Below are 10,378 nucleotides of genomic sequence, written 5' to 3'. Positions count from 1 at the left end.
CAGCAGGAAATATTCAGCAATTATCATGTATTCCCCAGGCATGCTGAGGCAAAGAGAATGAAAGGCTAAATTTCCTCTTGTATTTATGGCTGCCCAGGGAAAAGTTGATGTGGTCCAGAGGGGAAATGGAAGCTTTTCTCCTGTCTTACACTAATTAGCAGGGGAATGTCTCAGTTTCCATTCTTGAGCATGTTACACTGCAGGGAAAAATGGATAGAAGACCCATTTTAAGGAATTACCTTTCCAGAGTGAGTCCAATTCCATTGTCTGAAAACCTGGGACAGAGGAAACACAAGGGTGTAAATGATGAGGAATGTCTGCAGTGAATTTGGCCTACAGACCTATTTATGCCTGCTGTGGGGGGAATGATATAACAGTAATAACCTACCTTGAGTTGCAGAAAATAATGTCACCATCCCCAGCCCAGGCCCTGTGGTCATTATTTTTAAGAGCAATAACAGCATCAGTCACGGCAGGAACTCGAGGCTTTTCAGGATCAGCATCTTGATGTGGGCAAAACCTGAAGAAAGAATCTTAGTTAATGCACCACAAGGGACACAAGAATCAATTGCAGACAGAGGCAGTAATACCCAGTAGATCTTTTTTGTTGTCCAGTTATTGGCATGGTGGGTCTAAGGAGGTGATATGTCCTGAATCAGAGTCAGGATATTAGCCTGATTTCACTGTTGAGCTTTGGTGTAAAGCAGAAAACAAGAAACATTCATAAGGATGAAATTCTGGCCCAGGTGAAGTGAGCAGGTGACTTCTCACTAGACACCAATGGGCCCAGAGCTGCTCTTTAATTTGATTCAATGTGATTTAGAGGCATAGAAAACATTTTTCCCAAGTCACTCCGATCCTTTTGTAGATGTCCTTAGAGGGCCCAGTGAGAATCCCTCTGTTGATGTTGGAAAATCAATTAGACACTTTCAGGAATCTCATTCAGCAAAGCTAACAGAGTAATTGGAGCTGCTCTCCTTGCATGTACAGCTCTCCTTGCATGTACAGCAATGCTTCTTTGGCTGCTGAAGGAGAAGCTGCTGAAAGCAAAAAGATTCTCCCTGGGAGCTGGGTGCACCTAAATTGCTCACAGGCTCTTTCTTGCCACAGTGGCTGTTAATGGTAGATTTGTGCTGTGTTTGGGAAAAGAATGACCATTACTTTTTCTAAGTCTACCCTCACCTCCTGCTTCTCCCAGCTGAGGTACAAAGGCACATTTCTCCTTGATGCCCAAGGGGGTGGCCCTGGCAGGGAAGTGTCACAAGGGACACACAGACATCCTTTCCTTTCAGCCTTATGGGAACATCATATTGACAGGGTATGATGGAGGAGACAAAAAGCCAAGGCTTGACCAGGAGCAGCAGCTGATTTCTCTCAACTTCCTCACACAGACCCAAAATGGCCTTAATTTACCTGCTTCCACTCTGCAAGAGGCAGCTGACAAAAACCTTTGAGGCTATTTATTTTCCTCATTAATCCCAGAGCAGTCTCAGCAGCCTCTTACATCACCTTTCAGATGTAAGTTCTTCTGAGCAATTAGTGATAAATATTAGAGTTTACAAACCACTAATGCACCAGTGGGATCTGGATCCCCTTCCACATGCTTCACTGCTTAGTCCTCACAACCCCAAGTGCATGGGTGTCCTTTTTGGCCAGCAATAACACAAACAGTCCAGTGCATAGCTATGCAATAGTTGCCTCTGCACATCAGAGAAAGCTAGTGCTTTTTTTTCAGATGCTCCAGCCATAACGAGGCATTAATGATCTGCTAAATGCAGTGCAGAAGCCAAGATGCAGTACAACTGTCCAAAACACCGAGCCATGCAGCGTGTGCTCACCTGGCATTACCCACAGTGAGATCCTCCCTGGGATCTTCAGGCTCTCGTTGTCTTTACTCCTTTTCCAATAAACAAACCAGCCTGGAAATGCACACGCCTCCAATTACTTGACCAGATCGCTCAACAGGGACCAAAGATGGGAGATTTTATCAATGCCTGCGGGCAGCCAGAGCGTGCAGGCACAGGAGCAGCAGCAGCCAGGGCTCTCCCTTCCCTTTGGGTCTCCTGGCACTGCTCAGCAGGACATGAGCGCAGGATGTAGCACGCTGAATTCAGGACAGAATGCCAGATGTTATCCATCAGCATCTTGGGCTCTCTTCTGACCCAGAGCAAGGCTCTGAACTCCCACTCTCCCTCCCTCGCAGAAAGCAATGAGGGACCTTGCCAAGCTCTTGATAACTTTTTGGAAAAAGAGTGTTGTTAAGAATTAAGGCTTTAAATAACGAGTGACGAGTCCCCCGACAGGCAAAAGAGAACATGAGCTGCTGCAGCCAACTCACAGGCTTTGGGCTAGAGCAGCATGGACCAAGAGGTAAAACATACAAAGCACAGCAAACAAAACCAATTTCTATTGAGAATATTTAGAAATAAGTTTAAAATGTTTTTTATGCCTTACAGGTTATGTTTTTGTGTCAACAGCATATTTGGGGGAAAGTGTTTTTCTTGGAACTACCCTTGAATTTTTGCTCTCATCTTCCAGAGGTGATGAGCAGTTGTTGGCACAGATTACTTTCCCCCATCCCTTTACATCCTGGCATCATTGTGGTCAACAGCAGTGCTGGGAGTGCTGCCTGTCTGTCCTTAAATCTCACTTAGAGTAGGTGTGCCCACAGCCTGGGACATTCCCTCTAACACAGCCACCCAACTGAAGCTCCTGGAATGGGCCCTCTACTCCCCTCAGCTCCCTCTTCAATATTTAGAACAAACAGGGCCCTCAAAAGTTGATTGTGTCTTGATACAGTGTTAAAAAAATCAAAATGTGAGACACCCACAAGCATCCCAGAGCAGCACACACAGTCAGTGCCATGCTATCATATTGACAGAAACATAAAAACCATCACTTGCCTTGAAACTGGAGGGGGCTCTGCTGTAAAGCACTCCCAGGGGATGTGTTCAGCCTGTCCCTCTGGATATTTCCCCTCAGACTGCCTGGTGAGGACCCAGTGGAAGAGGCACCATATCCCAACATCCTAAAAGACAGAGGGAGGTGTGAGAGATGGGGCACTGCCATCAGTGGTGCAGGCTACCCTGGAGTGCAGCTTTTCACACTGTGCTGGCCAGATTTCCAACCTGAGCCTGTCCAACGTGCGGCTCCTGGGGGACACCAGCAGCCCACAGCTCCTGCACCTCCCAGCTCAGCCTTTGGCAGGCACAGTGGGTCCCCAGGGCACACACAAGGGTTGTAAAAATGCATTTATTGTGGGTGAAATTCAGGTGGTTTATAGAAAACAGTCAGGTCTGTACAGGTATATAAAGCACAAACATGTTTTGGGTAAACATAAGAGATTATAATAAGGGGAGAGCATGTATTCATATATAGAAATATAAAATTTTATTATTAGTTAATAATTTAATAGTTATTTAGTTAGTTATTTAATAGTTAATTAGTTAATAGTTAATAATTTAACTATTAACTACAAATAAAAATCAATATTTTCTAAGAGCTATCACACACCAGTTCCAGGCATAATTGTAAGAGAAATCAGTGGAGAAGTGTAGGCAAATATTTGTTCTTAACAGAAACAAAGAGAGCAGAAATACATATCCAAATTCTATGTCTTAGTAAAAACTTATTGCTCCTGACATCAATAAATAAATGTAGAATATTTGGGAAGTGGAGGCAAAGCACAGCTCTGCCATTAAATGGTTTTACCTGAGCAGCAGCCACTGCATTCTCTATTAAGTTGTTGTTTGGATTTGCAATCCAGAACGTGCTGACAGCCCTGAAAAATCAAAATCAAAATGATCCTGAGCAGTTACCAAACAGGAAGGGATACATTTTCATAGCACTGCCCTGGACTTGAGCCACAACTCTCCTATTGACTTTAAAACTCCACACAACCTTTTAATGACACTCTTTAAGGAAAATAAACCATCTAGTAATGTCAGACATGGTCATTTATGGAGCCACATGCTGAACCTATTGTAAATTATATGTGAACATTAACACAAAATCCATGCTCTGTTCAATGCAGCTGAAGGAAATCCAAGGGTTAGGGGGCGTTTTTCAAGTTAAGAAGCTTTGGAAAATGTCTGGAAATGAAACTTCTGGTCTGTTTTTTGAAACTTTAGGGGCAATGGCAGGAGTTAGGGATTCTCTATGAATTTATGAAGCTTCTACATGAAAAAACAACCCAAATATCCTTGCAAGCCACAAGTGGCCCATTAAGAAGAAGATTAAGGAGATATAACGTAGATGTTTGTCCCAGTAAGGAGTTTTTCTTCAGAGGGAAGCTCAGTAGTGGTACACACAGAAGCCAGATAGAACTATGACAGCATTGTCATCTGTTGTCTTGCTTCATTGGATAACATCTTAATTAATAAAGATCATGTATAAAAACATTGCTAACCCTCTATCACTGAGAGGTGCCTCCATCAGCCCTGGAGCTGACTGGAGCTACAGGCAGTGTGCATCACTGTGCACTGATCTTAAAACTACTCTGAGGAAGATTACATGCATAATTAAGGGAAAATTGCAAAATACTGGATTTAAAAATGCCCTCAGCTCTCAGAGAGAATATTCAATTCAGTGTCATGGAGTAAATGTCTACATAAAGATGCATAAAGATAAGTGTGTCTCACATGATAAACCAACAAATCAGCATGGTTAATCTAGAAATTTTTATGACTGCAACATTTCCAAAATTAAATAAGATATTTTTTTAAATGCACCATGCAAAGTCATTTATATTAACGAGATTCACATTCTTTCACCTCCGTTCTCAGAAGGTGCAGGGACACTCCTGTAATGATCATCTTGGGTAGAGATGGTATTTTCCTATTTCAGTCTGTTTAATATTAATTGACATGCCCAGGGATATTGCATTAAACCCTAATTTGACCAAAAGGGCTTAGCACAAGCCTCCTTTGATGTACAGTCTTATGAAGATAAATTCAGAAATCCTTCTTTTAAATGTAAATACTAAATCAGGGTAGTTAAAATACCAGCTATTTGTTACTAAATCTTCCAGAAACCTTAATTTTGTACTCAAATGATCCCTGTCAGCATTTATATTCCCTCTTCAGGCATACAAAATTCCTGTTGACGTCAGTTATGTCTGTGCAAGACTGCAAGATTAACTAATATTAACCTACTTGGTTATTTTTGTATACAGAGGGATACTTGAAATAAATCCATTTCGTGGAATCATATCCTGTAATTTCCCCTTGATGGGCTGCAACTGTACATAACATCTGGAGTCACAAACACTATAGTCCCCATAGGTATAGCTCTGCTGGATTTCATTGTTTTCCTGGCAGTCACCCCTCAAACTTGTCATCTGCTGCTCTTGTTTCTGCCTCACTGAGTGTCCAAAAGAGAGTTAAACATGAGGCACAACAAACTGAGGTACACAGGTAGCCAGTTCCCCCTGACTGAGTGTTGGAAATCCACCAGGACCCTACAGATGGGTGCAGCACCTTGGAGTGAGTCACAGGGAGGGTAAGAGAGAGCTGACACTGAGTGTGTCCCTCCCAGCCAGCTGAGGCTTGGAAACACAAATAGGAAATGGATTTAGACGAAAATGCAAGCGTGCCTGCCAGCCTGCTAAGATCAGTGAGCCTGGCCACTTCCACCCTCCCAAATGATGGGCAGGAGGAGGCCATGCAAGACTAACTTTGGAGAGAAAAGTGCAGCAACAAACTGCTCATTGTTCTAAACAGCATTTCAATTGTAGGGTTTCATTCTTCTGCATTTAGCTGCAGTTTGGCTAATTGTGCTTCAAAGGGCTGCATGAAAAGCCAGACTTGTATCCAAAACCAGATCTTAGCTTCAATTAATATGACCAGTCCCAGCTTCAGGCTTGCATGGCAGCCCTGAAAAGTCACACAGACGAAACTGCAGAGATCACTCTCGTGACCAGGACTAATGTGATTTAAAGATCACTTACATTAGTGCTCAGAGATAAGGGTCCATGCCATCAGAACAAAACCCCAATAACTGATCAATTCCAGCATATCACTGATAGAAAACCCAAGCCTGGAAAGGCACCCACCTGCAGCAGTGTCACAGTGGCATTTTACTGTATGTCCCCAGCACCAGGGTTTCATGCTGGCACACGAAACACTGTGGCCAATACCAGATGATTAAGACACCTCTAAACACTGAATTATAAATAGTCCAGCAACACAATATTGGTGACCTTTCTGCCCTGCACCATTGGCCAGGACAGACTCACAGGCTGCACACGCCTGACATGTGCCCAGCTCTGGGCACAGCCCAGCCTGCTCCCAGCTCCCCAGGAACACAAGCTGCTGCACGAGCCTGGCACAGAGCAGCAGATGGAGAAGGGGAGTGCAGACAGCTCTGCATGACCCACACACAGTGCAGCACAAACCACTCTGGCAATGTACATCTAAAATTACATGCTCTAAAACCTCAGGATGGGAGGGGGGGAAACCTCCTCTCTGGTTTGCTTTGCCTCAAGGGCTGGAATTTCATGATCTGAAGCTGAAGCAGGTGCCTGTCTGTGTTATTTAACTGCCTTGCTCTGATACACATGCTGCTCCCTGGAACTGCAAATTATTTTAAATTCTTTTAAGGCAAAGCTGCTTATTACATTTTAACTACTCTTCATTTTAATGACTACAGATCAAAGCCACGTGAGTCTTTCAAAGAATCACATATTTAATCTTTGCTATAAAATCATCTCACTGATTCAAGTACTCCAAGCCCAGGGTCACATGGCCAGGGCTGGATCTCACTTGGATTATTGATTGCTCTATTGCACCCCACATATGCAGATAAACCCTCGAGTGCCTCCCTTCTGATAAAGAGCAAGACCATGCATCGTTCTTCTAAGGACCATTATTAGCATAAAGCTCTTTTTTTTCATCCCAGACACATTACTTCAATTCCAGAGCTTTAATATCCAAGCAGAAGAAAGAAAGCTAAACTACATCCACACATACTGGACAAAACTCCTGTCAACCTAAGGACTCTGTACACAGAATTAGGCTCTACAGACAGAGAAAATCACAAATATGAGAAGGCAATCAAAAAATTGTGAGTGATCTGAACAATATAAATCAAGTTTAGAATACATGAAGAGTGTTCCTGTGTTGTACAGGTTCTATGTCACATTTTCATGAATACATTCTTTCAGGGGACCCTTTCACACATGGAGCACATTTCCATTTTGTGTCTTACACAGCTTTTTCAGTCCTTACAGGACTGAGAAAAACTTGCCAGGAAAAACACAGGAGGTCAGGGAGTGTCAGCCTGAGCACCCACCCAGTGAATGAGGAAATGCTCACAGACACCAAAATATCACTCAGGGTCCTGCAGAGCACACAGCAACTGGACATGTTGGGACTGGAGCAGGAATCTCTCTTCTCCAGCTGGGACACGTATGGCTTTTGTTGTGACCTTTATTCCTAAGTTCAGAATGCCCTTGTGAGGATCTAGGTCAAAGCCAAGTTCCTGGGGACTATCCTGGCACTGAAGTGACTATTTGGGTCAGTTCTGTTCATATTTCATTCCCTTTGTCACATGAAAATTTTGGGATATATTTCATGTTACCCTGACTTGAACAAGGCCTGTCTTTTTTATCTCATTGCAAATTAATGTCCATTGCTTCAGTCAGCTCCATTTATACTTCACTGCTTTAATTTTAAATGAAAGTTCCCATTATCACAAACTGTCCAGAATTACCATGGCAAAGATTTCCCTGTATCTGATCACACTATATCTGATCTGATCATATTAATTAGGCTGTGCTGAGAACCTGACATTTATTTCAAACAGCTGCACTACCAGAGGAACAGTCCTAACTCAAACAAAGGTGAAGTCAGGACATTTCTTGGGAAAAAGATGCTTTATTTCAGTATTCTGGTTTATCTTTGTGTCACAGATGGCTCTTGCTATTTAGTCCTGGCTATGCAAAGAACTGAACTTGTTACTAATAAAATGTGTGTCCTACCAGAAGGCCATGGGTTCCACCCTGAGGAGCAGTGGTGATAGCCAGGTTATTGAGGTGCATTGGATGTTCATATCCCCCTCTCTCATCCACATCCTCAGCCAGGTGAAAATGCACAGGATAACTGCCCAGGACTTTTTGCCCCATGTTTTTTCAGTTCCACTCCTGACATGTGAACAGAGCTAAAATTCCTTAGGATCTGTTGAGACAAATGCACATCCAGGTAAGGCATTACAATGGAAACACACACAAAAAGAAAAACGGGTTTGGGCTTTTTTTCCTCTCTCATTAGGCAATACTTTTGCAGAGTGAAACACGGTCCCAGGAGGAAGTGTGAGCTCCCTGTTTCCACGCAGAGCAGCTCAGGACCTGCAGAGCCATGTGCCAGCAGCTGCACACCTACGGGCAGGGGCTGCCAAGGAGCAGCTGCCAGGCAGCATGTGCAGAGTTTAGCAATAGCAGCGACAGACACGGTGCTCCTGCCAACTGCAGAGAGGGGGAGCATTTGCCACCAGGCTCCCTTTCCTGGCAGCTTCTACTGTCGAGTGATTTTAGCCCAGACCTGCGCAGCTCCTCAGTTTCCACCACCTGGTGCAGGAGAAACTTCACACAAAGCCCCTGCAAACAGCAGGACTGCACCCAGGACATGTGAGACTACTGAGAGGCAAAGCACAACAGGGTGAGAGCCAGCACTTCTCTGAGCCAGGGAGGCAGCAGGTTTGCTCTGCAGGAACCACAATTCCTTCAGAGACATTTCATGAGCTAGCTCTGCATGGGTTCTACTGACAGCAGTGCTGCCAAAGGATCCCCTCCAAGGGAATCCCCTAGGAGGACATGTTATTGCAGACATAGTGAAGAAAATTCTCGTTGCAAGTCTAGTTTTGCAAGACAGGCTAACAAATTTCCCCCTTTTTCATAGACAAACATACTTTTTTCCCCCCCACACAATGGTAATTTGACGCTATATATCACTTGTTTACAAACCAGGAAAGGAATTATCAGAAACTACCTACAAGCAAAAGTATTCAAAATTACTCACTTTAATATGCCCTCCAAATGTATAAAAAAACTGATGTTGATATTGTCCATAACATTGTCTTCCATTTCTCCTTGAATAACTATATTTCTGGTCAGAAAACCTCTGCCCTCATGTCAACACCACCTATGACTTCTCCAATGTGAAGACAAAGTAGGCTGCCTATGGAAACAAGAAAACTTTTTAGATGAACACAGCATCTTTAGTATTGAATTGTTCTGGCCAAGTGCACACCCTTCCTTCAAACAATCACCAAGTCTGGGGATATGCCAGTTGTTAGTATCTGATCCCAGAGGCTGCTACAAAGGACTGCTGCCTCTGGTGAAACTTTCAAGCCCCAAAATAAAATTAGGGCCTCAGCTCTCATATGAGCCCTTATGTTTATGGGACAAAAACTAATTTTAAAGACAAGTAAAGTAGAATGTAAAAGACAAGACAAAATATATTTAATAAAAATGTATTTCATGCCATCAATTTTCACCTGACCTTTTTCCTTGGGCAAGGAAGGAGATTAAACTCTTCAGCCTGATGCATAAAATAATCTGTGCTGGCAGTGACAGTACCAGGTCACCAGGTAACCAACTTGTAACCTCATCCACCAGATGAAGAATTATTCCTTTGGACACTTCCACTTTAAATCCACTATGAGGCACACCTGATAAATGAAGCAATCAATTATTTTTACAGCTGCACGTGGCAGAATCATGCAATTAGATGAAGAGCATGCTGATTTAATTTTGATCTAGATAACCCTTTGCATGATAGAAGTGCTCTAGCCATTGAATATGTTAGTGCCATCTCTTTGTAGAAAGCTAAAACGTTAATTTGAGAGAGTACTTCTGTTAGCTTGGTCAACATCCACGTGAGCCAAAGACTATGGTATGATTATCATTGCACTGTTCAGATTCACAGCAGCCACACAGGAAAAGCAGAGCAAAGCAACAGAAGACGAGCAATTCTCAGGGAAGACTGAACCTTTTATCCATCCACTGAAAGCAGTAACAGTAAAACAGGTGCCGTCCTATGTGAGGAAATCTCTTTGGGTGACGGCTAACCCCGTAGTTCCACTCCCGTGATACTCCTGCTTATCTTCTGCTCTGGAAAGCCGATCCCCTCTGAGAATCCCCACCACCAGCGCCCAGGACTGCCTGACGGAGACAGGGAAGGAGCAAACCAGTGACATTCCGAGCCCTCCACCCAGCAGAGAACTTGGGCAGGAGGGAGCGCACAGCATGGCCCAGGTCCCTCCGTCTGGCACGGGTGGCCTGATGCAGATTCATCCCCCCGGGTATCCCACGGCATCCCCCCGGGTATCCCACCGCATCCCCCCGGGTATCCCACCGCATCCCCCCGGGTACCCGCCGCCC

At 43.9% G+C, this 10,378-nt stretch overlaps 1 pseudogene; it reads right to left on the bottom strand.

Annotated features, from left to right (window-relative positions):
* LOC102037654 overlaps window positions 1–10,194 on the bottom strand; it is a 41,949-nt pseudogene extending 31,755 nt beyond the window's left edge.
* Window positions 10,195–10,378: the final 184 nt, after the last annotated feature.

This window comes from Geospiza fortis, unplaced genomic scaffold (genome assembly GCF_000277835.1).
Source record: "Geospiza fortis unplaced genomic scaffold, GeoFor_1.0 scaffold171, whole genome shotgun sequence".
NCBI lineage: Eukaryota > Metazoa > Chordata > Aves > Passeriformes > Thraupidae > Geospiza > Geospiza fortis.
The sequence above is the reverse complement of the archived record's forward strand: the minus strand, read 5'-3'. Positions and strand labels throughout refer to the sequence as shown.